Below are 26,765 nucleotides of genomic sequence, written 5' to 3' on the forward strand. Positions count from 1 at the left end.
GGCACGTACCCGTTCAGCAGGACAGGGAACCTGGCAGCTTCTCCCTGCTACAAACAAATGGTCCAGAAAGAAGAAAAAGGCAGGAAAAAGGTGCCCACAGGGGAAGATTTTCTGCCATCGCAGAGCAGAGGGCTCCATGGAGAGACTGGATTATAATCCAAGTTATGTTTTCATTTCTGCTCTATTTGCAAGGTGCTGCAGCCCTTGCTTGAGCTCTCTCTTGACTACTGAAGCAGAGTTCATCATCTGTTCACTAGGAGATAGGAAAAACCCTGCCACCTTGCAAAGCAAAACCATGAAAATGACTCGGTAGCGACTGGATTTCAATGCTAATTTCAAATTACAAAGCACAGGAGCAACTTTCCACATGCAATTTCTGATTCTGCTTTCTATTCTTGTCGAGCTGCAGCCAGAGTTTTGCCAGTGAAAAGTGCTATAAACAGCCCTGGCCTAGCTGAAAAAAGCAATATGCCGTCAGTCTGACATCTACCTCGCTTTTCCGCTCATTGTCAGCACTTTGATTGATGGTGTTGTTCATTAATGTGGGACGATTGTCAGCTTTTCCTGAATAAATATAAAAAGAAACAAAGAAATCCCCACCCTTTTCAAGCCAGAGTGAATTATTTCCTATTTTCCTTTGCTGAATTCAGGCATGTAACAGTACACTGCCCTCAAAATATACTGGAGCTGCAACCACAAAGTAGGAAATTGGACTTCGGATAGAGGAACCAAAACTTTACTTAAGTAGTAGGCACAGTAATTAAATTTTACTATTATGTATTTTCCAAAAGGAAAAAACCAATGGTATGCCCTAAAGGCTTCTGCTTTAATACAGTACTTCAATTTTGTGCAAAAAGCTAAAAGAAATCTATTTGGTGAAGACTAAAATGACATGTGAAAAGCAGAGGCAATCACAAGCACCGCAAAAGATAGGCAGAGATTCAATTTAGTACAAGGCTGCATCTTAATTCACACTGGGGAGAAGGGGAAAGAGACGTGAAAATTCACATACATTTAAAGTATTTAAAAGACAAGTAAGTTTTGCTGGGCCCTCAGTACCCTCATAATACTTCCCATGATAGCTTGTCTGCTTGGGAATCTTTGAGGCTTTTGTCAAGTTGGACATCCTCGTCGTCTTCTGTGTATTCCCATACACCAACAATTAGAAGAGAGGGAGATGCTGTAAAACCCATCCTAAAGTCTGTCTTAACATTCACCATTTTCACTATACATTTTACTTCTGTGAGTTTTCCTTGCGCTGGCACCCTTAGCTTTCTGCTTGATGGAGTCTTTCTAATCAGGTCATCGCTTTTATCGTTAGCAATAAGCTCATTGCTCAACATCTTTTTCAAATTGTACATTGCATCAGTGTGTACGAAACACAACAACAACAACAACGACGATTACAAAATCGTAACTGGGTGTGGGGGGAAAGAAAGGGGAGCGGAATGTAAATGGGTGACCAATGACTAATTCAGCAAATTATGCTTCGGCACAGATTTGCTTTAGAAGCAACACGCTAACAATAATGATATTCTCCGCAAGTGCTACATTTGTAGAGTTGAATGGCAAATTATTTTGAATACCTCTGTACAGAACAGGAAACTGAGAACTGTGGAAAAACTGGCATTACGCCACCGATTGAAGATTCAATCTGACTGTAATAGAAGGTGATTATTGGGGACTAGCAGGCAGATGATGGATGATTTCCTCCTAAAATGACAGCTCTGCTGTGTATCAGCAATCCTCATACAGCACAAATGTACAGGTCGGCTTTTGTGGCTTTTTAATTCTTACCATTGTGGGAAATGGATTTCAAACCTGTGGCGAGCTATTTCAGGCTGGCAGGGCACATTTGGATTGTTCCTGGTTTTTTCTTTCCCCTCTTTCCCCCCCCGCCCCCACCCTTTTTGCAAACCTAACGAAAGATGCTCACTGAAGTTTTCCAGCCATTTACCTCAGGCAGGTGGGGAACAAAGAGCAGAACTGCGCAGTCCTTGCTCCACCAAGCCCCCCACTCCAACCCAGTAGGAACATGCCTGGGAGGGCAGGGCAGGACAAGCAGAGCCTCGTGACAGCCTTCCCTCCCCACCACTACCCCCCTTTCTAGGGTAGTCTGAAAATTAAAATACCTCCCAAGTATGTAATACCTTGTTTATCTTCCACTCTTATCTGCTTTGGTGAAAAACACACACACAAAGTATAATTCATGTGCTAGAATCTGATACCCTGCGCAGTGTTTTGTTCCAAAAGTACTCATTAGGGTTTCCTAGACAGTGTGGGCAACCCACTGGCACGACCAGGGACTAGTACGGCTGCAACACCAACACACCTTCCATGTTTCACTGCCCAGAAACTCTAACAAGGTTAGAACAAAAAACATTTTAAGTTCCTTGCATAAAGCTATAAGCTCTGTACGACCATTTGTTTTAAAAGGCAAGCTAATCAATAACTCCATCTTTTATTGCTGTGCCCCTCCACGTACTCCATTAATGATCACGCAGCACTTTTAGTACATCATGAAATCATAGAGAGCAGTTATAGGAAAGGCTGCCTTCGAGGAGGAAAAAGTGCCATCCAACGAAATCCAGGCCTTCGACACCATGTCACAGTGGCCTGGTGTCTAATGATGCCCTGGCTCCCCGGTCCTCACCGTAAATTGGTATGGACGTATGTTCTGGTGTCTGTCAAGACCCAATCCTGACACTCTGCCAGTCCTGCACAAAAGGACGAGGTAATCCAAAAGAGCAGTAATTTATCAATCAAATCCTGTAAGTGTCCCTCGCTGATAACACCAGCCCTTTTTCGAATTAAACAAGAAAGCGTGATCTAGCTCAGTAGGACATCACGGGCATGTTCCACCTACGAAAACGCCGTTGTCAATATTTCACAATGTGCTTGCCATTCTCCTGTCTGCAGTCAGTCAGATGCTGGGTGGGCTTATTCACTCGCTTTTAAAGATGGGGGGTTTCTACACCAAAGACCAAAAAAAAAGCAACTATGTACAGCTGGTTAATACTGAGCCTTTTTTCAAGTAATAAAAAAATAACCACATTTTGGCCTTTATTTAGGTCTTAGCAATGGACAGGTAATTAATTATTAATTTTACACTTGTGTGCAATCTGCATCATTTTTTTGCTTCATAAATGCAATTAGGGATGGTGGAATAAAACAAGTAGGCCAAAGATGCTGCACAACAACTGTGAATTAAAAACAACACATTTTTGCCTCTCTTGTATCGCAGGTGGCAGGCACTAACTTTTGCAACAAAACAAATAACATGTTCTGCTGCTATGTTGTGAATCAGTGTTGTTGCACAAAATGATATGCCAATAGAGTAGTAGCTCGTGTTTATAGTAGAGCAAACCATTATCAGTATGCGACGTCAATTTAAATTTTACTGGAACAGAAACCTTTTGACCCCTTCCAAACTTGATCCATTACTAAGTTTATACATGAAAGCTTAGGAGAGAATTAAATTAGAAGGAACATTGCAAGAGAACTGTATTTGCATCTATTGCACTTAAGACTGGAGATTAGTTGACCTTTGGAAAAGGGGATTAAAGCAGTTTCACCATCAAGAGAAGACAATCTGTGTTCTTAAGGCAATCAGACTGGGAAGAGTAACAGCCTCTGAAAGATGAATTGAACTGAGGAAGAATCCATGCTGATTTGCATGGTTTACATGTCACTTACAAATGAATTTTGCAGTGATTTCTACAAAAAGGAATTGTACAGTATTTGAATTATTCCACGAGTTCTTCAGTGCTGGCATGTAAATGTGGAAACTGTGTCCAGTTTTACAATCTCATTTTACAATAGATTAACCTCAGAAAGGGTATCAGCAGATAGTAAAGATGCTGTGCATTGCACACGCCTGGAACAGCAAAATGCAGTCACAAGAAAGTTTCTTCTTTTTCCATGGAGAAAAATGTCAAGAACAATAATCGCCAAATCAGAGTGTTGCACAAGTGCCTGCTCCAAGATAATCCAGGGCCAGAGAACAAGTAACACCCAGACTAGAAGAGGGCCCAATATGGGGCATAAAATGAGGCTTATCACACAGGTAGCAAGCATATCTTGAAAAATACATGAGGCTGTACATATTTGCTGACAATGTGGCCCTCCGTGAGCGATGGAGCAGAATTTAAAAAAAAAGAAAAAGGTGAAATGATGTTCTCTATTAAGTGTCATTAGCACTGTGGTTATACACAGGGAAAGTCTGTTCTTTCCTCAGGTCAGGAAGATACCTGTTAGCTTTATTATCTATGCCATGAGATTTCACAGGAGAGCTCATCAATTAAAGCATAATCACATTCTCATTGAAAATTAATGACAAAAAACCCCATCCAAGTTGGGCTCTTCCTTACATTCTAATAACCAGGGAAAAGGAGCAGTGAATGCAGATTTCTTACAACCTTTGTGTATCTCTGCAAAGCTACAGCTCTTCAGACTCCAGTGCCATGGAAAAGCCTCTGCAAGTACCATAGGATTGATACCATTTTCTATCAACTATATTTTAGGCTTTGGAGTATGATAGGCTCTGAAATGATCAGTGTCAATACAGTTTCTGGGCAATCATAAGAACCAAGCAATGAGGCCGCTAAATATGATCCAACCAATGCAATAAAGTGATGTTGCACTCATCATCACGCAAATCAAGAACGAACAGGGGTGAAGAGCGAGAGACATGCAGATCTCTTGGGAATCTTTGCTAAAATAAAATATCCCCATTTTCAGATATCAAGACACACACAACCAAACATGCTTAGGAAGCCATTTCCCAGCATAAAGCTACTCGTCAGCAGGCTTTTAAGAAATGTGACAGAACTTTAAAGCTGACTATTTATAATTTAAAGGGGTGTTTTACATTGTCTTATACGCAGATTGCGCTGTTCCATGCCCATTGTTACAGCACTTCAAAAATAACATCAATAATCTGGATGACAATACAACTTGCAACTTTGCATCATGGAAAACATACATTCTGTCTATGAAATTTGGGTAGCTTTGTCTGAGGAAGAGAGCAGAATGTATTAGGACTATCCATCTTCTGCACATCTCAAAGCAAGATACGGGTCAGAAAAGCATTTGTTAAATGCATTTTTCCCCCTGAATGACCAAATGGCCATTGCATTGGTACCCAAGGGAGTACCGAAACCAAAAAAAGCAGAAGGAGCACAAGAGGAAACAGTCATACCTTAAACAGGAAAATACACTTCAATGGAAAAAAAAAAAATCAGTTTTAACAACCAAAAAGAAGTTTACTTCATTAAATAAGGATTTAATGTTGGGCGACGTGCTAACTTAGAAGGTAACATTCCCATGTAAGCTGAACACAGCTGAGAATCAAGTATTTCAGGTTCATTTGAACTTTTAACCACAGCAGTCCTGGTTTGTAAGGAGAAAACTGGCTGAGACACAAGTCACTGCGCACCTGCGCAAAGGGCTGAAGCATGGAGATGTGGATCTGGCCATGAGACCCATCTTCTTTGGAAAGCAGCTGGAGTTGTCTCACTCCAGGACATCGCCCTGAGCAGAGGGACAAACACAAGGACAGGATTCCAAGTGCTCACGCATGACAGCTACCTCAAGCCTTCAGCAATTCTCAATACTTTCTGTTTCCCACCTTTTCAGAAGAATTTGGCATCCAAAATGCTGAGTTTTTCTCAGGAAAATCTGGGGGAAACCACCTGAAGCCTAGCAGAAAGGCTGGAGAAGGAATTAGCTGACACCTCCCGAGTCACAAGTCAGAGTTCATCTCATGTCTCATCTGTTGTCCCCTTCCCACAGAGATTCACTCATTGAAACATTGTGCAGTGAGGGCACAGGCATCAGATTTAAAGAAAAAGTAAATCCTATAATGCACAAACCACTCCAGAACCACCACTTCTTCTATTAAAATGACTCCTGTCTTTTTAAAGTGAAATTATTCAGTGCCCTTAACTTCACTCTTAAAAAAATTTAATAGAAAACGGTTAAGAGAAAAATGATAGGGAAAGGTGTTATTTTAGAAATCTAAGCAGTGATGGCTTTCTCAGTCTATTTATTAAATTGTTCTCTGAATGCTCAGACAATTCACAAAACGGCACTCTGTCATACTTTGCAGTACTGGCCCCGACATAAGTTTTACAGCAGCTGCAATCATACGATGAGTCCAGCTCCAGGCCAAACGAACAAACAAATAAAATAAAGATGCACCCCTAGGCTGTGTCTGACTTTTCCCACATAACTATCTCCAGGATGCCACCTCTAAAGAACCTCAGCGTTTCTTTTATATTCACCTGCAGAAAGCCCCTTCCTCTCCTGTGCATTAAAGATTCAGTGTGCTCACAGGGACACACGTAAGGGGTCACACACACACACATACACTATTTTTATCAGTTGCTGATTTACAGCTTGGTAGCACAATGGGCTTAGGCTGACACTTTCAAAGGACCTGGGAACCTCACCCCTTCGGCCTCCTTGGAAAATCACAGCAACATCCCTAACAATATCAACACACACTTGCTCAGGACCCAAAACCAGTTATTACACTTGGAAAATAGGCTGAGGAAACCAATTAAAAGCCCAGTTCAGCATCCAGGTAAAGCAGCAGCAGCAAAGCCAGGCTCTGTAGGTAGGTTTGCGTGTCAGCTTCTTCCCATGGGAAAAAAATATAAATTTTAAGCACTGCCAACTGCCCCTTGTTTGTGGCTGATGGGTCTCAGCTGAAGGACTGGGAGGTGTTACGGTGACTATATGCGATCCTTGCACAGCGATGCTCAAGGAGGGATCTGCAGGGGCTGCTGCCGATCGGGATGGGGAGGCTGTGCATGGGCTGGGGCTGAGAATCTCAGCTGGTGCTGTACCATCCACACACCTCATTCACGCCTGCCCCAACTCCTCCTTGCTGCAGCACACACCAGATTCACGTAAGCCAAGGCTGACAAAACAAAATGCTGAGGAGGTGTGCGTCTCTGAGGATGGATGGACAGATGGATGTTGAGAACAAAGCTTTTGTGATCTAGATTCCTCACACCAAGAGGAGCAGGCAACAACTGGAGTTGCTAGACATGAGCTAACGGGGGACAGTAATCCAGCTTGTATTGCAAAAAAGCCACACCAACTTTCAAACCTGTTTTCCCTCTCTGGCAGCTTATTAATTAAATGCCCTAAATACCAACAAAATCCCTTTTTCTAATACTGAGACCACCGGGCAGTGCGGGGTGGTTGCTCCCACAAACAAAATCCTCTATTCCTGCCCCTTTCCCTCTCACCTCCCCTTCACCCCACGATGCAACCCAGGGCTTGCACCCACACCCCATCTCCCGCAGTGCTTCAGCAGCACCCGCGGCCGAGCCCCGGCAGCCGCCGGCACAGCCCCCCCGCCCCGCACATCTCTGCCCGAGATCCCTACGGCTGCGGTCGGAGGCCGAGCACCTAAGGGATCACTTTCACTCCCAATCTGTCAGCCCATCGTTCGGGATCAGCTGTGGCCCTCTTGTTAATTGTTCCCAGCTCTGAGCAACCGGGGATGGGAAACAGGCCACGGCTGATACATGACTCCCGGCTCTGGAATGCTCTTTTACCATCAGCCTTCGGAGTTTGCTGAGTTTAAGTCTCAGCTATTTGCCTAAGTTTTATTTTTGGGAGAGACAGAGAGGTTTGACTGTTGTATTTTATCCGCAGATAGGAGCACATGGGTAGAGAGCTGTCAGAAGTTATGCTTGTTGTTTTAAATATTGGTGTGTAGGAGGATATGGGGCACATTTATATTAATTTCTGATTAAAAAGGGGAAAAAAGGATTTAGAGTTTCTAAAAAGACAACATGTCTGGATCCACAAGGTAAACTTCCCATGAAAGAACATTCAGTGCCTGAATTTAAACCTTTGCTTATTATTCCACTGAACATCTGTTGACCACGAAACTTCAGATAACCAACATTAACATATACAGGCTGTTTATTCAAAAAAATAGATTATTCACACGGAATCAGTAAAGCCCTTAAAGAACTATTTTTCTGGTTTGTTTGCTTTTTGTTTTTTGGTTTTTTTTTTATCCCAGCAACATTTAAAAAGGGAAAAAAAGAAACTTTCATAAGCAAGAAACATTTTTTAATGTATGAAAAATGAGACTTTTGGATTAGAAGTGGAATTCCACACAGCATTCAAGATTGCGTTATCAGTTTTGTGGCACCCTATTAAGCTGTTACAATAAAATATGGGGGATTTTTTTAAAGGGAAATTGTCTTTCAGGAAAGGAAAAGCAAAAGGCCCAACCTTGATAGAAAAGCTTGTGCTTACTGAAAGTAACAGGAAGATCTGTGTCATCTGGCCATCTAATTGAAGAAAGATGCTAAACACAGTGCAGAACCGAGTATAATAAACATGATTTCTTTTCTAACTGGGTGTGGAAACGTTTTATAGATTTTCTTCCTCCTTTCTGTAGGTGTGTGTATGCCTATGTAGACATATATATCTATTTTTTATAAATATTATTTAGTACTTATATAAAGCTGTCAAAGAGCACTAACAAAACAGCAGGATTCAATTAGCCTATGCTTTTTAAAAAGGGCCCGAAATCACTGAACGCTCCCAGCTCCATCCCAGCGAATTTTCCCAGTGCATAATTTCACCCTGTGCTCGAGACAGAACCTGGCTTTATAAAAGAAAAACCTTAAATATTAATGCGTGTTTTGCTAAGGAAGTGGAAGTCGAATCAACTTCCTGATACCCCGAGTATCTGATTTCTAAAACAGTCCAGCGCTGATGGTCGCAGCCCCTCCAGATGTGGGGCGAAGCGGCGCGGCGGAAGCCCAGGTTTGCAGCCCACTGCTGCGTCGGACGCAGAGCTCAGCGGACTGCATCCTCTGATAGTATATTTTTGTTAGCTGGCTGCCCGGAAACCCTCCGCTGCTCGATTTGTTTTGTGATCCTGCAAGGGCCTTCCCGGTGCTGATGACAGCCCTGAATTCAAGAGCTTGTTTGCTTTGGTGGGGTTGGGGACCAGCAAATGCCTTGCCGTTTAATTTATCCCCTGCAAGAGAGGTATGGGGGGCCTCGTCCTGAAGGATGGAGTCTATTTTGAGAGGTTCTCACTGCAGCCTGTTGTTCACCACATACCAAAAAACAATGCCTTTTTCTTACCGATCCCGCCTTCTTTTATTGCTTTGTTTATTGACATTTTCGGCACGGGACTTTTTAGGAGCATTTCCTCATATGAGGAACAAATGTCACAAATACCAAAATTTGAGCAAGGGAGAAAGAGAAGTCCCAAGAGGACTACTGATTTCATTGCCCCCATTTGGCAAAGAAATTAGAAAGGAAAACTTTTGCATTTTACTTCATTTTATCTCCTGCCTTCCTTCTACAAAAAAGTATTGGGGAAGAAACAGAGAAAAAAATGCAACGATGTTTGCTTATTCCATCCCAAAAAAACAAAAACATTTTTAGGACTTGGAGAGCAGAAGAAGTGATGTCCATAAAAAGAAAACAAGAAAATACAAACTGTCCCCTTGCCCCTTCTCCCAGTTTGGAGCTGAAGCACAGGGCACTGCTGCAGGGAACAGCTCATCTGCTCCAGAGGGAATTACCAGTGCAGCAACACCCTGGCAAACCGGCCCACGGGTGGGACTGAAGACGGGTGCACACTGTCCTTCTTGACTTTTCACTGAACTGCGCCTCGAATTTCATGTTTTAACTCTTTACATTACCATATTTCACGCATGTTGCTCACAGAAGGCTGAGTCCCAGTTCTGCAAATATTTTCTCCTACCTCAGTTACACAGAAGTTACTGAACCTTTATTTATACGGCTTTTTTTTGAGGATTTTTAATTTTTTTTTTAAATGAGTCATTGTCTACCTAAGCATTTCTGATGGCCTTACTGTTATTTCTATGCAGTGACATTTAATTTGTCAGCTCATGAAAAGGGATCAAATTCTTCTCCCCGTTTTAGCCCCCTCCTCAAGCCCTATAAAGCCAAGCCGGCTGCCTCTGCAGATGCTCAGCCACCCATCGCACCAGAACACCCACCATCACAGCGAGAAGCACCACATTTTGGAGTGCACATGATCTATCCAGGTACCATCCTATCTACCAGACGAATGCTGGGTGGCAGGAAAAGATGCTGCAAGAACAACTTGGGGCAAAAAGTTTCACAGCTCACAACTAATTTTGTTCAGCCCTGTGGAGTGCACAGCAGAAAATCCTTCCCCGTTCCTCCATAGCGTTTAACTTTGCAAGCTCTGTGTGCGTAGCTATCTTCCCACCTCACTTCCACAGGCACTATTCTTTTGCTTGGCAGGAAAGATAGTAATCAGCATAAAAACGTACTCCATATTCATACGTCTCGCTCCATATATACTTAGGAGTGAATTCCCCCTCTGATTTCCAGAACCCCGAAAGAGAAAGAGCGACTGCTCTTTCAATAACGCAGGCTGGATTTTGTCACGTTGCAATCTCTAAAAATGACATGGTTCCAGCCAGTTAAAAGTCAGTCAATACATGAGATGACACAGCAGTACACGGCATGACAACAGAATCCAATTTAACACAATGTAACATATCAGAAATGTAATTTTTTCCCTTTTCAGATTGGCCGTCTGCTGGCATTGCAAGTATCAAATAGCCAACAAAAATGTTTTTAGGTGTGGGAGCTGTTCCATTAGCGTTGTCTGCAGCGCTTCGATAGCCGCTCACCGCGGCGTTCCTGCTCTCGACTACACCAGGCGTACGTGCATGTGTTCACTGCTAATACCGGTTTCAATTTCCAAAAGAGAAAAGAAGCCTTTTCCAAACTTTTGCTCTTTTTCATCGCAACACATAAAGTAAGTCTGTTTAGTATTTTACTTATATGGTTTAACTAGACCAGATTTGAACAAGCTGTTCATATTCACAGCTAATAAACTGATTTAAACCATAGTGAGCGCAGTCCAGAACACATGCATCTGCGGAAGTCACTGATTAACAAGATAACATATGAACAAACCACATTTTTCAGATATTTACTCAAGTGCCTTCCTAAAACTATTTAGCATCCAGCATGTGGAAAAATATGGATTTGCATCGAACTACAGACGCAGGAAAACAGGCTATTCTTGCTTATCACTAAAACAGTACAGTAAAATTAGGGAAGTACAACAGAAAATCTACCAGACCAAGGCAAAAAGGCTTCTGTTTGTTTACTAAATCCACAGATCAAATAAGGACAAGAAGAACTGAATTTTCAGAGAGCCTCCAAACGCATATCCACAGCAAACAGGTAAATCTGTACACACTCACATACAGCCACAGTCTAATCTTCACAGCCTTTTTCTCAGCTCAGCCCTCACTAACTCAAACGGGGTGTTTATTGAATGAAAAATTGAGAGAAGGGTACTGTGTGTGTTTTGGAAGAATTTGGAGTATTTCCTGGACTACTGCATACAACATTGGAAAGTTACATTGATTGGCACAACACTTCAAACAAGACTTCAGAAAGCAAAAGGAGACGGGACTAAACACGCAGCTCTTAACAGCATCACTCCGTACACCAGTCCCGTCCATGGGACCTCACTGGACTTACACCCATGTAAGTGGTGATGGTTTCCAGTGGGGTGAAGAAGAGGAAAATCTGAGCAATATTTTTAGCCACTTACAGACGGACTTGCATTCCTTAGACCAAAATGATTACAGTTCTTCTACTGCTCCAAAAATGCACTTTATTAAAAACTCATTAGACCCCATTCATTTATATTTACCTAATTCTCCTACAAAAGCATTAATCTTTGCACACTTCCTCCAAGCATTTACCAGACGAATATTTAAAACAAGAGATGTCCTGTGACCATAAATGTCATGTTTATTTGTGTAATATAACTAATTAATATCTCAGACTTTCTGTGTGTATCTGGATAACAGTACTGTAAATATAAATGAAAAATACTAAAAGTAATAATTTATGAAATCTGATTTGCATTTTCAAATATAAAATGTACAAAATCCAACTAATTAGCAAGAGTGAAGGCCAAGGTGTTTCTATAGCAACTATAAAAATGCTTTAAAAATGTTTTATATCAGGCTCATTAATGTTTGTGTTCCTCACTTGTTTTGTGGGTATTCCCTCAGTCATAGATTCTGTTTCGCTGTTAAGTTCTGATCACTGAGTATCATTTAACATGTTTCGCAGAGCTCTGGTACTACTTACTCATGCTGACATTTCTGTCACAGGCTTAAAAAAGTATTCGGTGTGCAGTACAAAAAATTATAATAATAATAATTAGAACGGGATCCAACAGCACAGGAAAAATAACCCAACCAAACTGCCAAAGAACAGAAAATGATGAAAAACAACGCCTGAACTTGTCTTCTTTGTCCCTTCTGCAAATTCACCCTTTAAAATCTGCTTTTAAATCCAACCTGATACATGTTGTAGATGGACAGACAGCAAAGTTTCTGACAGCTTCCCCCGCCCCGGGGCCAGTGCCAGAGCTATTCCTAGCTCAGCGCACAGCATCACCTAGCTCAAAGGCCACGCTAAGGAATTCTGATTTTTCCCTTCCTAACCCCCCTCTCCCGTGCAACTTACTTGCTTGGCAAATTGAAATTGAGACTCTCATTTCCATCCGCAGTGGATACAGCTCCCTGGCAGATTGATTTCTGCAAGAGAGCGAACCGCAACGCTTAAAAGGTGGCAAGATCTACTGTACCCCCGACAGCCTTACTCAGCTGATACCTGCCGGCTGCTGCAGCCTGCGAGAGGTGGGAAGGTGACAAATGTCCTCATAAAGCTGGGAGAGGGTGGACGGGAGCAAGTCATTCTTCTTTGGTTTAATTACTGAAAATCATTTGGAACCTAGGAGAAGCCCATCACTTCCACGCGGGTTATTTGAATGCAAAATAAACTTATGCTGAATAGCATAGAGAGAGGCCACCAAATATCATTTATTTCCAAGCTGCCTTTAATCAAATGCTAATTCCCAGCCCCTCCACTGAGTATTAGTAATATTTTATGAAAAAGTACACAACAATAGGTCTAAATTATCACAAACAATTGAGATATTCTTGAAGTACTGCAGCGCTGACAAAAAAGCACGCACAGTGGCTGCTCGCAGTTGTGGGCATTAATTTCTAATGCTCCGTGTGTGATCCCTATAATAGTTTAATACCATCAGACTGCATTGCGACGTTAAATGCCCTTAATGGACCCTATAGTGTTTTTCGATTATGGACACTGGGAAAGGTCTAGTCTGTTCCTGTTACTGCTGCTAGTTGTAAAATACTTGTATTTTATACACTGAGGGCATTAAAATTAGTGTCTTTAGTTAACTTCCAAAGGGGTCCATCCTGGGGGTGCTCACCAGAGTACCACTGCATTTTAAAAAGGGCCTTTTTCTACAGCTCTATTTCAGTCGGTTGCAGCACGAGGCCAAATATCGCAATGCTGAAAGGCATCTGATCTGCATATTACGATTGCGACAAAGCCCCCGTTTCTTCAAAAACTTGTTAACACAAATCTCCTCAAAGGCTCTATTTTGATAGCTCCTGAATGGCGTCGTCACGCAGCTCAATTAGAGGCTGCAGAACCAGCAGCAACACACGCTTCAGCGGTGCTCCCCCCGCAGCTTCCCGCAGGATGAGCTCTGAGTGACCAGCTGCTTCCCCAAATTTGACACCAGGCATATGGAGGAAAGTCAGGCCCGGGGGTAACGAGCTGGGGCGAGCTCCAGTGAGCAATCAATTAGGAGCAGCAGCTCTCCCTCCGCACCCAGACCACAGCCGTTCCCACCACCCAGCCACCACTCCAAGTATTTTGCATGCAATAAAACTTGTGGGGAACCAACTCAAGTGAAACTCTTTAAGATATATGATGAGGGTTAGCCATAAAACACTAATTAAGGATGGGCTGAGGAATTAATGGGAATCTACGAGGCTCTGTATTTTATTTCCCCATATAAAAGCGTTGCTGCTCTCCATTTAATGAAACTAGAAGTTGACCAAATGGATTTGGGGGTTTTCCCCGTTTTTTTTCTAATTATTATTTTTTCCTTAGCTTATTTTCTAAGGGCAGGTCATTAAAGAAAGAACAAAGCCAGAAAAATCTCTTAGTGAAGGCTCATTATGTTTTTCAAGCACAAATAAAGTGTCACTTTAAAAGGAAATCCAGTTACTCTGAAACATTTGTCGCTTTACTTCAGTGCATGTGAAATGAATACAGGGCCCAATGCTGCCCTCAGCTTCTGTAATTTCCTAGCAGCTAGACACTCAGAGACAGCGCTATGTAAAAATATGTACATTGCTTAATTTATTGCAGCACGTTACCATTTTTCTCATGAAAACAAACAAACAAAAAAAATCTAGCAGCTGGTTCCAATACCGCCCACTTTGTTTAAATTTATAGCGAAAACTAGCAGCATCATTAAAAACAAACATATTGCTCCCCTCCAAGCATCCTATAGCGCAGCTCACAGAGGGATGTGTAACTTTTGTAAGAGGTCCAGGAGACACCGGCCAGCTTGGAGCTCAGATCTGAACCTCCAGCTAGGTTTTCCAGGACAGAAATAACTAACATTTTATTCATCAAAATAGTTTTCTGGAAAAGAACGTTTTGGATAGAAAATAACATCTTGACAGAAAATTTTCCATTTGCTGAAATGTTCCAATTTTCTGCTGAAAACTAACAATGAATCCTGTAATTGGGTTTGGGAAGGCAGTGCGCTGAGGGCTGCCCTCCACCACCTCTCCCTGCTCCGCCGTCCTTCCTTTCCCACAGTGAGGAGGGGAAGACCAGAGGATGAGAGGACTATAGAGGAGAAGGGAAGCAAATGAAAACAAACATATTTTTTGTTTTCAGTCCCCCAAACTGATAAATGACGTGAACGTTTTCCAATGCTCTTTCAGTTGAGCTATTAATCAGATGTCTTGGAGTGAGACAGATCCTCAGGCTCCTTCGTGGAGGAAATAAATACGGTCTTTTCCTCATTCTTTCCTTACTGAAACTCCCTCACACCGAACCAATCTCCCTGGGCAGAAGGAAAGAGATGGCTTGCACAAAGTGTTTCGGGATGAGGACAGTATTTTGCTACAGCTGCCCATCGTTCTGCAAGGCCCCTACCCCTGGCAGGGCGATGGCCATCAATGGGGATGACCTATGGGCTGTTTGCAGCCACGTGGTCCCAGCAAACGGCAGCTGAGATCCAACCATCGCCTGCCTGCTGGCAAACCCGGTAGCATAAAAGCCATTTCAAGACCCATTACATCTTTTCTTAGTGTTTCTCAACCTGACGTTTGTCTGCTGGTGGTCTTCAAGTGACTCAGAGGACCGACATAGGGTTTTCAAAAAATAAAAATTACTTGGATGCTTTTGTGGGCATGCTGATGAGCAAACAGAATGGGGGAAAGCAAAAGCAGAGACAAACACTCCAATGTAGCCCGGTTAGTACTTGGCTATAAATAAACACATTCTGGCAACAATTCACAGGATGGTCCTTTGGACTAGTATTTTTTCCAGGTAAGACAGGTGGAGCTACAACTAAAAAGGCTGAGGATCAGTACTTGAAAAGGCAAAATAATCTGCTCTCAAGCTCTTTACATCGGTTATAAACAAAACAACAAATCCATGAACCTTCCCAATAGAAGAGGTGCTGACTGCATTTGCCATAGAAAGCTCGATCACCCAAAGAGCAGCTTGTGAGACCTGCCAGCAATTTTACTAAAATCAAAGTGCCCACTGAGATCACAGCTAAGCATTTTTCGCAGTCCACTAGCTCTCACCTGCAAATGCTGCTTCAGCCTTAACTTTATACTGATCTCCTTGGAATAACTGAGCTCACAGAAACCAGGCCTGAAGATGAAGAACAGCGTGCATCTAAGGACTTGCAAAACTCAGGCCTGACTTATAGAACAGGTAGAATATTCCTAAGAAAAAAAGCTTTAAAACTCCTTCCTTAATAATGTTCTAGCAGGCCAAAATTAAGACAAATGCTAGAAACTCCTAGAAATCATAACATGTCAAAAGATCTTCAAGTTCTACCTTTTTCTTTTTAAAAAAAAAAAAATCACAGATATGAATTACTTTGGAATTCAGATACAAAAAAGCACTGAAGCTCAAATCATCTCAGAGGACAATGTCAAAACATGGCTCATATCTAACTCCAGGTGCTTTGCTCCTGTTCCTGGGATTCTCTTATTTAATTACTTAGTCCATGTATGCATTTATTCACTCATTTGCATCCCTTTAAATGTTCTATATATATGGAGGATTCAACTACATCATTTTTTTTGCCAAGTATCCATGGGAAATAGAGGGATTCAGCTTTGCTGTGCAGCATCACGCGCTGCGTGGCATTAGTCCTATCACCAGCACAAAAAAAACAACATGGTATTACCCTGCTTTGGATTTCTCCAACTGCTTTGCTCCCAAGTTATGACTTTAGCTTCCCCCTTGACATGCCATCCTTTATTTATTACAGCATATTTATCCATGGTTTTTTTTTTTATATTGTTGGCCTGCTTTTACTTCTTCTTTAACCTTATTAACCCTTGCTAGTATTTGACAGCTTAACACCCTCCATTACTCTGCAACATTTGCTATAAGAACTGACATGGAACTAATAGCAGCCTTTTTATATCCAATCTACAAGGTCACATGAAACTGCCCTTGTCTGAACCCTGCAAGATTTCCTATAGGTGGTTCTCCTTTTCTGTGGATTTTCTACTTAATATGTCTCTACAGGTGTGTCTGAATATAAAAAATGGAATCAGATTCCTGCTAACTTTAGTTACTAGCAATGTACACCTTAGAACAGGAGTAAGTTTTCTCTTTAGTGAAAGCTCCCGGTAACGTGATTTGAAACAACTTTGTGATATTCTTTTCAAGCATTATGTATCACTTTTTAATGGCATACCCACAGATCTTCCATTTGAAGGGATCTTTGATTTTCCCAGCAAAGTGCCAGAATGGCATGGTCACATCCATCCCCTGAACCTCAGCTCTGAGCGCAAACAGGACATCAAAGCGATAGCATAAGGTTGAGGTGCCTAGCTCTGTTGTTCAGCATGGGTTGATTAAATGTAATTAATTTCGGTCTCTGACTTCAGGGGACACCCATCACACTGCACTGTGCAATACCAAGCTACTGTTTATCCTCATGACTGGATCTGCTGGAGCTTTCCCCCAGCCTGTGTAGTTGACTCTACACTAAAAATCCATTACAAGATTCTTCAAATGCAAATGGATTCATCAATACACTGGTGCACAACAACTAAAGTACTGTATGGCTAGACAGCAGCCAAGAGAGGTGTCTTCATTTAGCCCACACCCAGGGCTAAACAACAGCAGTTTTTCCCTCACCCAATGTCCCTTCCCCAAATGAGGAAGAGAATTGGGAAAAGGAGGGAGACTTGTAGGTTGAAGTTAACCAGATTTAATGAAATGAAGACATCAGTATAAATGACAATACAAAACAGAAAAAAAGTATACTTATCCACAGATTACTGGCAAGCTGCTCCAGGAATCACAATAGGGAAGATGGAGAAGATGCAAGAAGAGCAAGAAAAACCCCCACCTCTTCCTACCAAAGTAGTTCTTTTATAGTGAGCTTCATGTCAATGCTATAGAATACACCTGTGGGCCAGCCAGGGTCAGCTGCCCTGGATTTAACTGCTAAGGGCCTTGATCACCATGGCTGGCCACAAACTGAAACCAAATCCCAATGAAACCAGGACAAGAGGAAAAATGAATTGCTGGGGTAGGATTGCTCAGATGCAATGAGAACACTAGTTACTTCTCTAGATTTTTCCTAATGGGACCTGAGCAGTGGGAAAGGTGGGGTTTTTTCATGCATTTATCCTTTGCAAGCATGAGAAATTAACTTTTGCTAAATGGAAAAGAAAAGAAAAGCACGATGAGATCTGTATAGTTGAGCAAAGAAATACATGGAGGACAAATTGAAATTTAGGCGAATAGGTTTTAACAGCCCTTCTTGCAGGTGTAATACCTGCTTAGATTAGTCTACGATTATCTACCTTAAAATTAAAAAAAGTCTTCCTTCTGTGCAAATCTATCATCCTTATTATTGCTATTCTAAGTGCAGCAAAGACCCTGGGAACAAAATTCTTGACTTGAAACTTCTTTGGGGAACAGTTCTTAGTTCAGAAGTCCACTGTTTCCCCCACCCAATTTCAATTTAATAGCATCTACAGTGATAAAGTGGGAAGAGGCAGACATCTGGTAGAGTTGACTAGTCATTTGCTGGTTCTGTGAAAGTTTGTGCTTCCCAGTCAGTGTCACGTATAAGAAATACAGATGGTCCCAAGTTAGAAAAAAAAGAAGTGTTGAAACATATACAAATGTTATGAGGACTTCAAGTGTAAAATGTTAACCAGCTGTGAATGTGACATCTCTAGTTCTACTAAATCTACTGAGATACATCATTGCTGCACATGAAATCTATATATTTTCTGTACTGATGGCAATTCCCTGTTCTCCATTTCCTTCTAGTTTTGGGCCAAATCCATCTAGACGAGAATATTAAAAAGATGAGAGTCCAAAAAGAGAAAGAAAAGTGGTCTCCATTTCTAAGGGTTCCTTGTAACTGCCCCAATAATTTCCTGTGTTATAAGCTGTTTACTGGGGGGAGGGTAGAAGTCATAAACACCTAGAGTTAAAAATAATATATAAATGTTAAAACAAAATCAAAAGGTTACTAATTCACACAAAGTCCTAGTGATTTAGAGTCATCCATTCTATATACAGTTCAGCAATGCATGGAATGCAATAAGACATTTAAACCACAACACAGCAGTGATCTTGCCCTGTTGCTGGCAGTATCAGTTGTTTCCCACACAAGGACCTAAATCTGACCCTTTTATGAAACTTTTGCATTTGCAAAAATAGAACAGTTGGGAAATCTTGGGCACTTCTAGCTAAACTGCAAACAAAATAACCCTCTCTCTGCTGCTGCTAAGCTCTAGATAATCATCACATATCAAGAGAATTACTTTTCCCCCCCATATGAGTTGTTTTGACAGAGCTTTTCAAATGTTATGTACAATGCAACCTAAAAGGAAAAGAAAATGTATGTTTCAGGATGCATTAAAGTCTACGAGGGGGAGGAGAGACAGGGAAGGAGACGGGTTCCCCTCCCTTTTCCTTGGACAAAATCTCCCAATTGCCACATCTACCTTTGGCATCTCACGCAGGTGCGCAGCATCGTGATTGACACGGGCAAAAGAAATCACCCATGAAACAACGGACAGAGCACGGTGACCTGCGCGGGGGAAAAGCAGCTATAGGGAGTCGCTGGCTGCATACCCTGCGTGCGTGGTGCATTCCCTATCTCGCCTCATCCCATCAAGGGCCTCCTGGGAGAAGGGAAATGGAAAGGATCTTGTATCTCAGGGCGGCGTTGGCAGGGTAGGAGCACTCTGCGGGAGGGTAGGAGTGCTCCCCTCAGCCCTTCCACCCCCTGCTTCGCTCCGCTTAGCTGTAAAGAGATGCTCCCTCCCCAGGAGCGGGTCGCAGTGAGGTGGGGAGACAGTTTGGGATTTTTTGGTGTGTGTGTGTGTGTGTGTTTGTTTTTGCTAGGAGTGGAGCAGCACTGGAAGAAAGTCAGATTCCCTGCGTCCCTTCTTAAAATGTAGCTGGGAGCAGGGAGCAGCCTCTCTCACCCTCAGCTGCCAAGAGGCTTTTCTTTTCTATTTTTGCTTTTCTTTCCCCCCCCCGCCCTCCAGAGAAAACAGGCAAAACCAAAAATAAGCCCCAGTTTTAATACAAACTGGCAAAATATTATACTTCTTGCTAGAGGTTTACACCCACCTTAGATGAGCATGGGTGACTTTGCAGACCACAGCCCCCTGAGCCAGCACCAGGACATCACCACTTTGGAGCTAGTGATGACCATGAGGGTCGGAGAGTTCCTAGAGTGAACAAAACTGGGGGCTTCAATTGAGATGCAAACCTCCTTTCTTCATAGGACAGAGCTGCTGTTTTAGGATCCTCTTACTAATAGATTGTTTGCCTGTTATTATGGACTTTATTATGACATTTGCTTGCTTTAAAATGTTATTTGTATAATTCGCTTTCCAAATGAGACCGTTCAGCTGACATATTTCTTTCAACACCCACAGCAGAATTATCCTGAGGTGCCATCATAAACTTTCTCAAATCATTTTCCTACTCATTTGTGCATCCCAGCTAGGAAGTTTTCACCTGAACAAAGGGATGGTAGTGCAGGAAGAAGTGAATTTGTCTTTTCCTATCAGAGACGGAAAGATGCATTTCTTAATCCTTCTCTCACGGAAATGGGAGGGCAACATCAAAATGACACCAGTTAACAGCAGAAAAACACTTTAGCACATCCCTAAGGGGAATAAACCCCTTTAATATAAACTGGGTGTAAAGTGGTGGCATAAACACATCAGGCAGAATTTGTGTGCCTGAAGTTTAGCCAAAGGCCAAATTTTTGCAGGTATTTAGGCACGTTAGGACAGGGATGAACACCTGCCGGGGTGCTCCCACCTCTAGCAGCCTCTTCAAAAGCCCCATCAGCGCTACCAGCTGCTAAATCCCTCTCCAAGCTTCGCCCGTGGGCTCAGCTCCTGCCAAGAGTTACTGGCTGGGCTTAGCACAGGGAATAAACATCACTGAATTAAACAGCCCAACAGGACTCGGTTGTTGCTGACGAGCCCTCGTGGACACCCACCCCTCTGAACACGAAGCGCCCCAAGGCCGAGGTGCCGCTCGCAGCCGCTCCTGCCCGCGAGGCAGATAAATCAACTCTGCAGCAGTTCATTGCGCACAGGGCACTTCAGCAGGCACGTTATAAACTGAAGGTCCATACGGATGCAAAATTATCTCTCCCCTGTGGCCATGCCTTGCTCCGGGTCGGGATCTGCGCCCGGGTACCCCCACATCCCACAGCGCTGCCCCTTCCCAGCGCTGGTGACCCCAGGCACAGTCTGGGATGTACTGGGAGGTCTCTGCATGGAAGGGTCTGAAACGCTGTTAAATACTATCGCTATCACTCCATGCTCAGCACTGAGGAAGTCGGCCACCTGGGTAAATGTTAGAGGATCTTGTACATATTATATCCCCATTATTTTCTGACAGACTTTTCCTTCCATTATGTGATACAGGAAAAGAGGTTTAGCGTTATAACACCAAGAACATGGGTTTCGAGCTCCTGCTAACTATAAGCCCAGATCCTGGATACAGACACACACAGCTATCAACAAACACAAGGTAGCACTGAGACCACGTTAGGTTTTTCCTTTACATTTCGTTTTTTTTTTTAAAAAAAGGCCAAAAAAAAAAAAAAAGCTTCACATAGTTTCCTCCTCTTGACCTAACACAAATTCCATCAAACTTCAAAAACAATACTTTGAGATGCTGGAGGATACAGGCCGGAAACTGAGGAAAGACTTTACACAAAGTTAGGAAATCTTTTTTGGAGGGAATACTTCAAGCTACTGAACAATTTTATCTAGATGACTAGATCTTATGGTAAATGAGTATATAATTAAATTTAAGAGCTACGCTATTGTGTTTGAGGTATATCAGCTCATCAACAAAAGGACTGTTTAGCTATGCCTAAAAGCGATATGTAAATACCATCCTCTGATAAATAATTGATTATTGCCTTAATGTTTGACAAAGCCATAAAATGCCCTGCAGATTATGCCCAAAACATTTTAAGGTGATGTGAAATCATTTTTACTGTAATGACAGCGAGCTGTCCATGGTTGACTGGTTTAAATTTTATCTTTTCATGTTAGGAAAGGTTTCTGTTTTCTTTGAGAATTTAATTATCAGAGGGTGTTTAATATGATAGGAAGATTTATGGCCTTCAGGAGCTATCCAAAAATAGTGCTATAAAAATGGACTTAGATCCCATCACAAGCAATAAAGCTGTTATACAGACTTGATATTTGCAGTGAAAACTTCGCGTATGAATATATTTCACCATTGTGCATAAAAGTTCACTTTGGAGGATTTTGAATTTTGACCCTGAAATGTGACCCGAACTACGGGGTGAGGAAAAAAAAGAAAAAAAACCTTCACAAAAGAAAGCCAAGCTATGCTAGTACGGATGCGTTAGTGTTTATTTTGGAAAATGTTCTTCACTATCCATAAATATTTCTTTTAACTTGTTGCCATTAAGATGCAGCAGGGACTAAGTTTTCCAGGAGGAGATAAAAAGAACAACAAAGATACACTCCTATTGTGTAATAATCAGTCCACATTTCAATGAATAAGTAATATTTCTCACAAGCCAAAGTTAGATAGTGGATTTATTTAACCTCTGAGGGTCAGGTAATAAATACTAAGTGAATTATTCAGACCAATGGCTAATCAATACAATTCAGTGATATATTTTTTGTGTTTCATAAAAGGTTGTACACTAAAGGCAGTGAGCAATTATGGAAATTGGGCCCGAGCGGCACTCAATTCTTCTCTTACTTGAAACCCCAGCACCACTACCTTGACAGCAAATCGATTAGTGTGCTAGTGAAGCAGCTCAGCAACCTCTGACCCCTTCCAGCTCTGTCCAACAGCCTGGAGACTATTTTATATTTATTTTATTGAATTAACCCCCTCTTGCCTGCACACCGGTTTACACGTACAGTAACGCAGTAGGAGAAAAACGACAGGCTTCTTTCATTTAAATGCTGCTCTGTAGATCTGAGTAAGGCAAACCTAAGAGACTCCTTTGTTCTGCCTTCAAAACACTGATTTTTGCCACAGCACAGGGTTTTCAAGTCCATCCCAAAACTAACATAATTAACAGGATGCAAAGAATGTCTTAAGTGTACCCCAGACATTGAATCACTCCTATTCATGCCCGCCTTTGCGCACGGCTACCGACTTTATACAATGCTCAAGTCACTGTTTTGCACCAAAAATAAAAGCTCCTCAATAAAAGTGAGTTAATATTGCTATAGGTATAATATCCTGTTTTACACAGTGTAAGGGAGAACACTAGAGATTAACAGCGTTTTCCACCAGGAAATTAAAACTAACATAAAGCCACATAAAGCGCCTTTTCTGGACATTTAACTCTATAGGCACAACTCCTGGATCCTTTGCTCACCGAAGCCCTGTCTGATCCCAGGGGCAGTTTGCAAATATTCAAGGCAATGCGGGAGAAGATAATTTTAGGTCTAAGACCTGCAGGCTTTTCCTTTGCACCATGCAAAGGGTTCAGCATGGACACTTCTGGCGGTGCTGTGGACCAGGAGCCCTTACCCAGCTGTGGCCACCAAGGTGTCAGCTCTCCGTTACCTCCTGCCCAGACTTCCAAGTGGAAATGTAAACAAGCCCTGCAAAGGAAAGCATCTTCCCTGACCAACAAGTATTCGCTTCATACCCCAGCTGCCTCATGTGCCCTTTATATACATCATCAACAGGCTTTCAAAATGGTGCACCATCACCTTTTCCAAAAAACTAGCAGAAACACATAGAAAAGGCGCTGCAACAACTGCCATCTTACCCGATCTCAAGCACAGGAATAAAAATGTGACTTTCTGTGCCTTTAACTGGAGAGACGAGTGCTACAGGCGCACGGAGGGCCCTGCGTGAGGTATCCTACCCAAAGTATGAGTCTGTTTACTTTTTCAACACTATCCATAGGAATAAGCAGGAGTTGCAGCTATTCAAATACTCTCTATATCACATATAACCAATTCCCCTGGTTCTAGGGAATTTATTCCCCATTTACACTGGCATAGTCGAGAGAAGATTCAGACCCCAAAATTCCTAAATCAGGTTCCATTACTGTTCCGATACTAAAAAGATTTAAACGACAGGCAAATACTCCAAGAACTGTGAGTATTGCATCCCATTTGTATTATGAACTGTGAGCTAAAAAATAGAACAGCAAGTTGTATGCAAATAACAGAAGGAGAGATTTCTCAGGGAGAAATCAGTCCCCCCCCAAAAAAGGTGAAGGCATGATGCTGTTCCCATTGAGGCTAATGGGAACCAGATTAGATTTCCACTATAGCTGGTCTGTTCCACTCCAAACAATGATAATCAAAGCAAAAATGGCATTTAGTAAGAGTCCAGAAGCTCGTGTGCTCTGTCTACAGGTCATATTCTGTCACTTCAAGGCTGAATAAAGCCCGCATGCATAGCAGGATACATCACTTTTAATAACACTACTCACAGCAAAAGGGACCACTCAAAGTTCACCACATCTGGCCGTAAGCAGATGCACAGCACAGGCTTGAGCAGTGTATTTTATAAAACCCTTATACGCTTTTGTATAACACCGCATTGAGTTCTGAATTATTCTTTTCGTCTCTTTTGCTCTCAGAATCCATACAAAAGGGATTACTTCAGTCATTTTTCAATATTACTTTCATTCCTGGAAAATGCATTTTCAAAAGTTATTTATTTTTCACAGCATGTCATGTTGTTATATTATACTAGTTAAAATAAAACCACTGTAGACTTCAGCATGCATTTATGTTTCTCTTCCAATGGTATGATGTAGGATTTTCAGTTTTTATGCTGAATGTATTCTACATATTACATTATCAATCCTTTATCTTAGGTTTGGTGTAGATTTAAAAAACAAGCTGTTAAATCAAGTTACTAAAGTAATTGAGCTATAAAACTGCCTTCTTATTTATAATCACCATTTCCCTCCGAAAAAGAGTTTTTAAAGATCAGCTGTGGTTTCTGTTATGCAATTTTTTTAAAACAGCTTTATGCCACTGATTCCACTTAAAAACTAATTAAAATACTGGAGAAAATGTATGTTTCCTACACGGAGTCAGGCTTTATTAGCATGTTGCAGACTCCAGGCTGGGACTACCCCTCACCCCTGGTACATAGGTGAGCCTTTTCTTAGCCCTAGTTGGAAACTGGGGTACAGTCTGGGGCTGGACAGCCCTGAGTCTCTGCTCACCTCTTATCCCCGCCCCAAAATTCACCCCAAGAACCCTTTTCCAAAGGTTTAGTTCTGTTCGAGTTTCTTAATATCTAAACCTGGGTAATGCTGGAATGTAGAAGAACATTTATTTCTGAGTGAAAAAGGGTCTGAAACATAATTTATTTAAAGATCAATCCTTTGCCTGCTCTGCTGATAGACAACAGTAACCAGCCACTTCTGAGTGGCAACCTCTTTGCAACCGGTTCAGTTAACATCATGAAAATGACTGTTTATCCAACTGTTTGCCCCAAAAAACTAAAATCCTCTGGCTCCATGGGGTGCTACCTGAGCAAAGCATGACGGCGTGGCTGCCTTGGCGCAGCCTTTCTGGGGGGAGGACATGGCAGGAGCTTGGGGACCCCCTTGTCCCCCTGCGCCGCTGGGACGAGCTGCCTCAGCCACAGCACCCAAAGCTTGGGTGTCACTGCCCATAAACACAGAAACAGTTGAAAATCCCACATCCCCGGGATCATGATTTCTTCAGAGTGGGGAAAGAGGAAGAAATGCAGCTAGTTGCGTAGGGACATGCCAGAATAGGGAAATCCAGCCCAAAGGTGGCCAACGGAGGGATGAGACACGGCGTCAGTGGACCAGTGGGAGCTGTGGGATGGTTTTGAGGCAGCCGAGGATCCCACATCGCTGCATTATGACACATCTTACACGCTACAATCCCGCTCCAAGCCTGTGTCCCCCCTCCAGCCAAAATCTCTGCATGACCCTGCCAGTCCCTGTGTCACCCCCCATACACACAGAGGAGGGCAGGCAGAGCAGCAAGGCTGCCCTAAACCATCGATAACACGTGGCTGTGCTGTAAAGGCTCATCCTCTCAAAAAGCACATTACCAGGTGCTGGAGCAGCTGAACACCTTTAGGAAATCCTGCTCTCGTTGCAGTGCGGCTGAATTAGGGGCAGGGGAAAAAAAGAGAAGAAAAGCTTAAATATTTAATAAACAGTTCCACAAAAACTCTTGTGTGCGGCTCTGAAATGCCTAGATCTGCTCTACACCCACAGAGGTGGCCGGGGAAATGGCTGAGGGCCAGATGAGAGGGGACTTTTTTTCTGAAATAGCGCTGGCAGGGGCCTATCAGGAAATCTTTCAGAATTGCTTTAATCTTTTCATTTTAGTTTGGGCTCTGGCCACACAAGCGCGTCCAGCCCTCAGAGACCCCGGAGGTCACTATCTGTGAGTTTTTAAAAACAGGAAAGCCATTACAGAGAAATCAGAAGAGCAAGGGAAAAAAGTACTCACTGTAAATATGTACATTTTTAATAGAACAGAATGGTAGTTACATTTTTTGTTCTGCTATTGCTTTTAACTAAAAAGGAAGGGAACCTGGAATGTTATAAACACCTCCGAGTTTTTAGCTCTCTGCCAAAGAATTTATCCATTAAATGCAACGTGAACTATAAATCTAAATTTCAGATCCTGCTGACAGCGTATGAATCTATTCTCCCCTTTGATATGCCTGTGAAGTTCTCATTGACACTAATGGGAGTTACACGTGCTTATTATGGGATAACTAGACCTCTCAGTGTGAATATACTTCTAGACAGACAGCTCTGCTTAAGTTTAAAAAAAAAAAAAAAAAAAAAAAAGGAAGAAGATACCAGTGAGGGGGAAAAAAGAAAAACAAAACATTAAGGGTGTTTTGCAAACAAAAGTACCATTCTGTGCATTTTTGATCCGCAGGCAGCTTTGAAAAAATAGACACCTACAGAAACACACATAGGTATGCAACTGCGCACGCGTCCATCGCCCTCCCAGTGTGCGGGGATGCATTCAGAGACGTGCACGACCACGTGTGCACTCGCGAGGAAGAGCCGTCGCTCAGTCCCCTCAAGGTTCGGTGCCCGTCCCAGCCTCTGA

At 42.4% G+C, this 26,765-nt stretch overlaps 1 protein-coding gene across 9 annotated transcripts in view; it reads right to left on the bottom strand.

Moving 5' to 3' along the window:
- EBF1 (EBF transcription factor 1) overlaps window positions 1-26,765 on the bottom strand; it is a 282,156-nt gene that overhangs the window by 208,778 nt on the left and 46,613 nt on the right. The window lies entirely within an intron of this gene.

Source organism: Nyctibius grandis, chromosome 10 (genome assembly GCF_013368605.1).
Source record: "Nyctibius grandis isolate bNycGra1 chromosome 10, bNycGra1.pri, whole genome shotgun sequence".
NCBI classification, from domain to species: domain Eukaryota; kingdom Metazoa; phylum Chordata; class Aves; order Nyctibiiformes; family Nyctibiidae; genus Nyctibius; species Nyctibius grandis.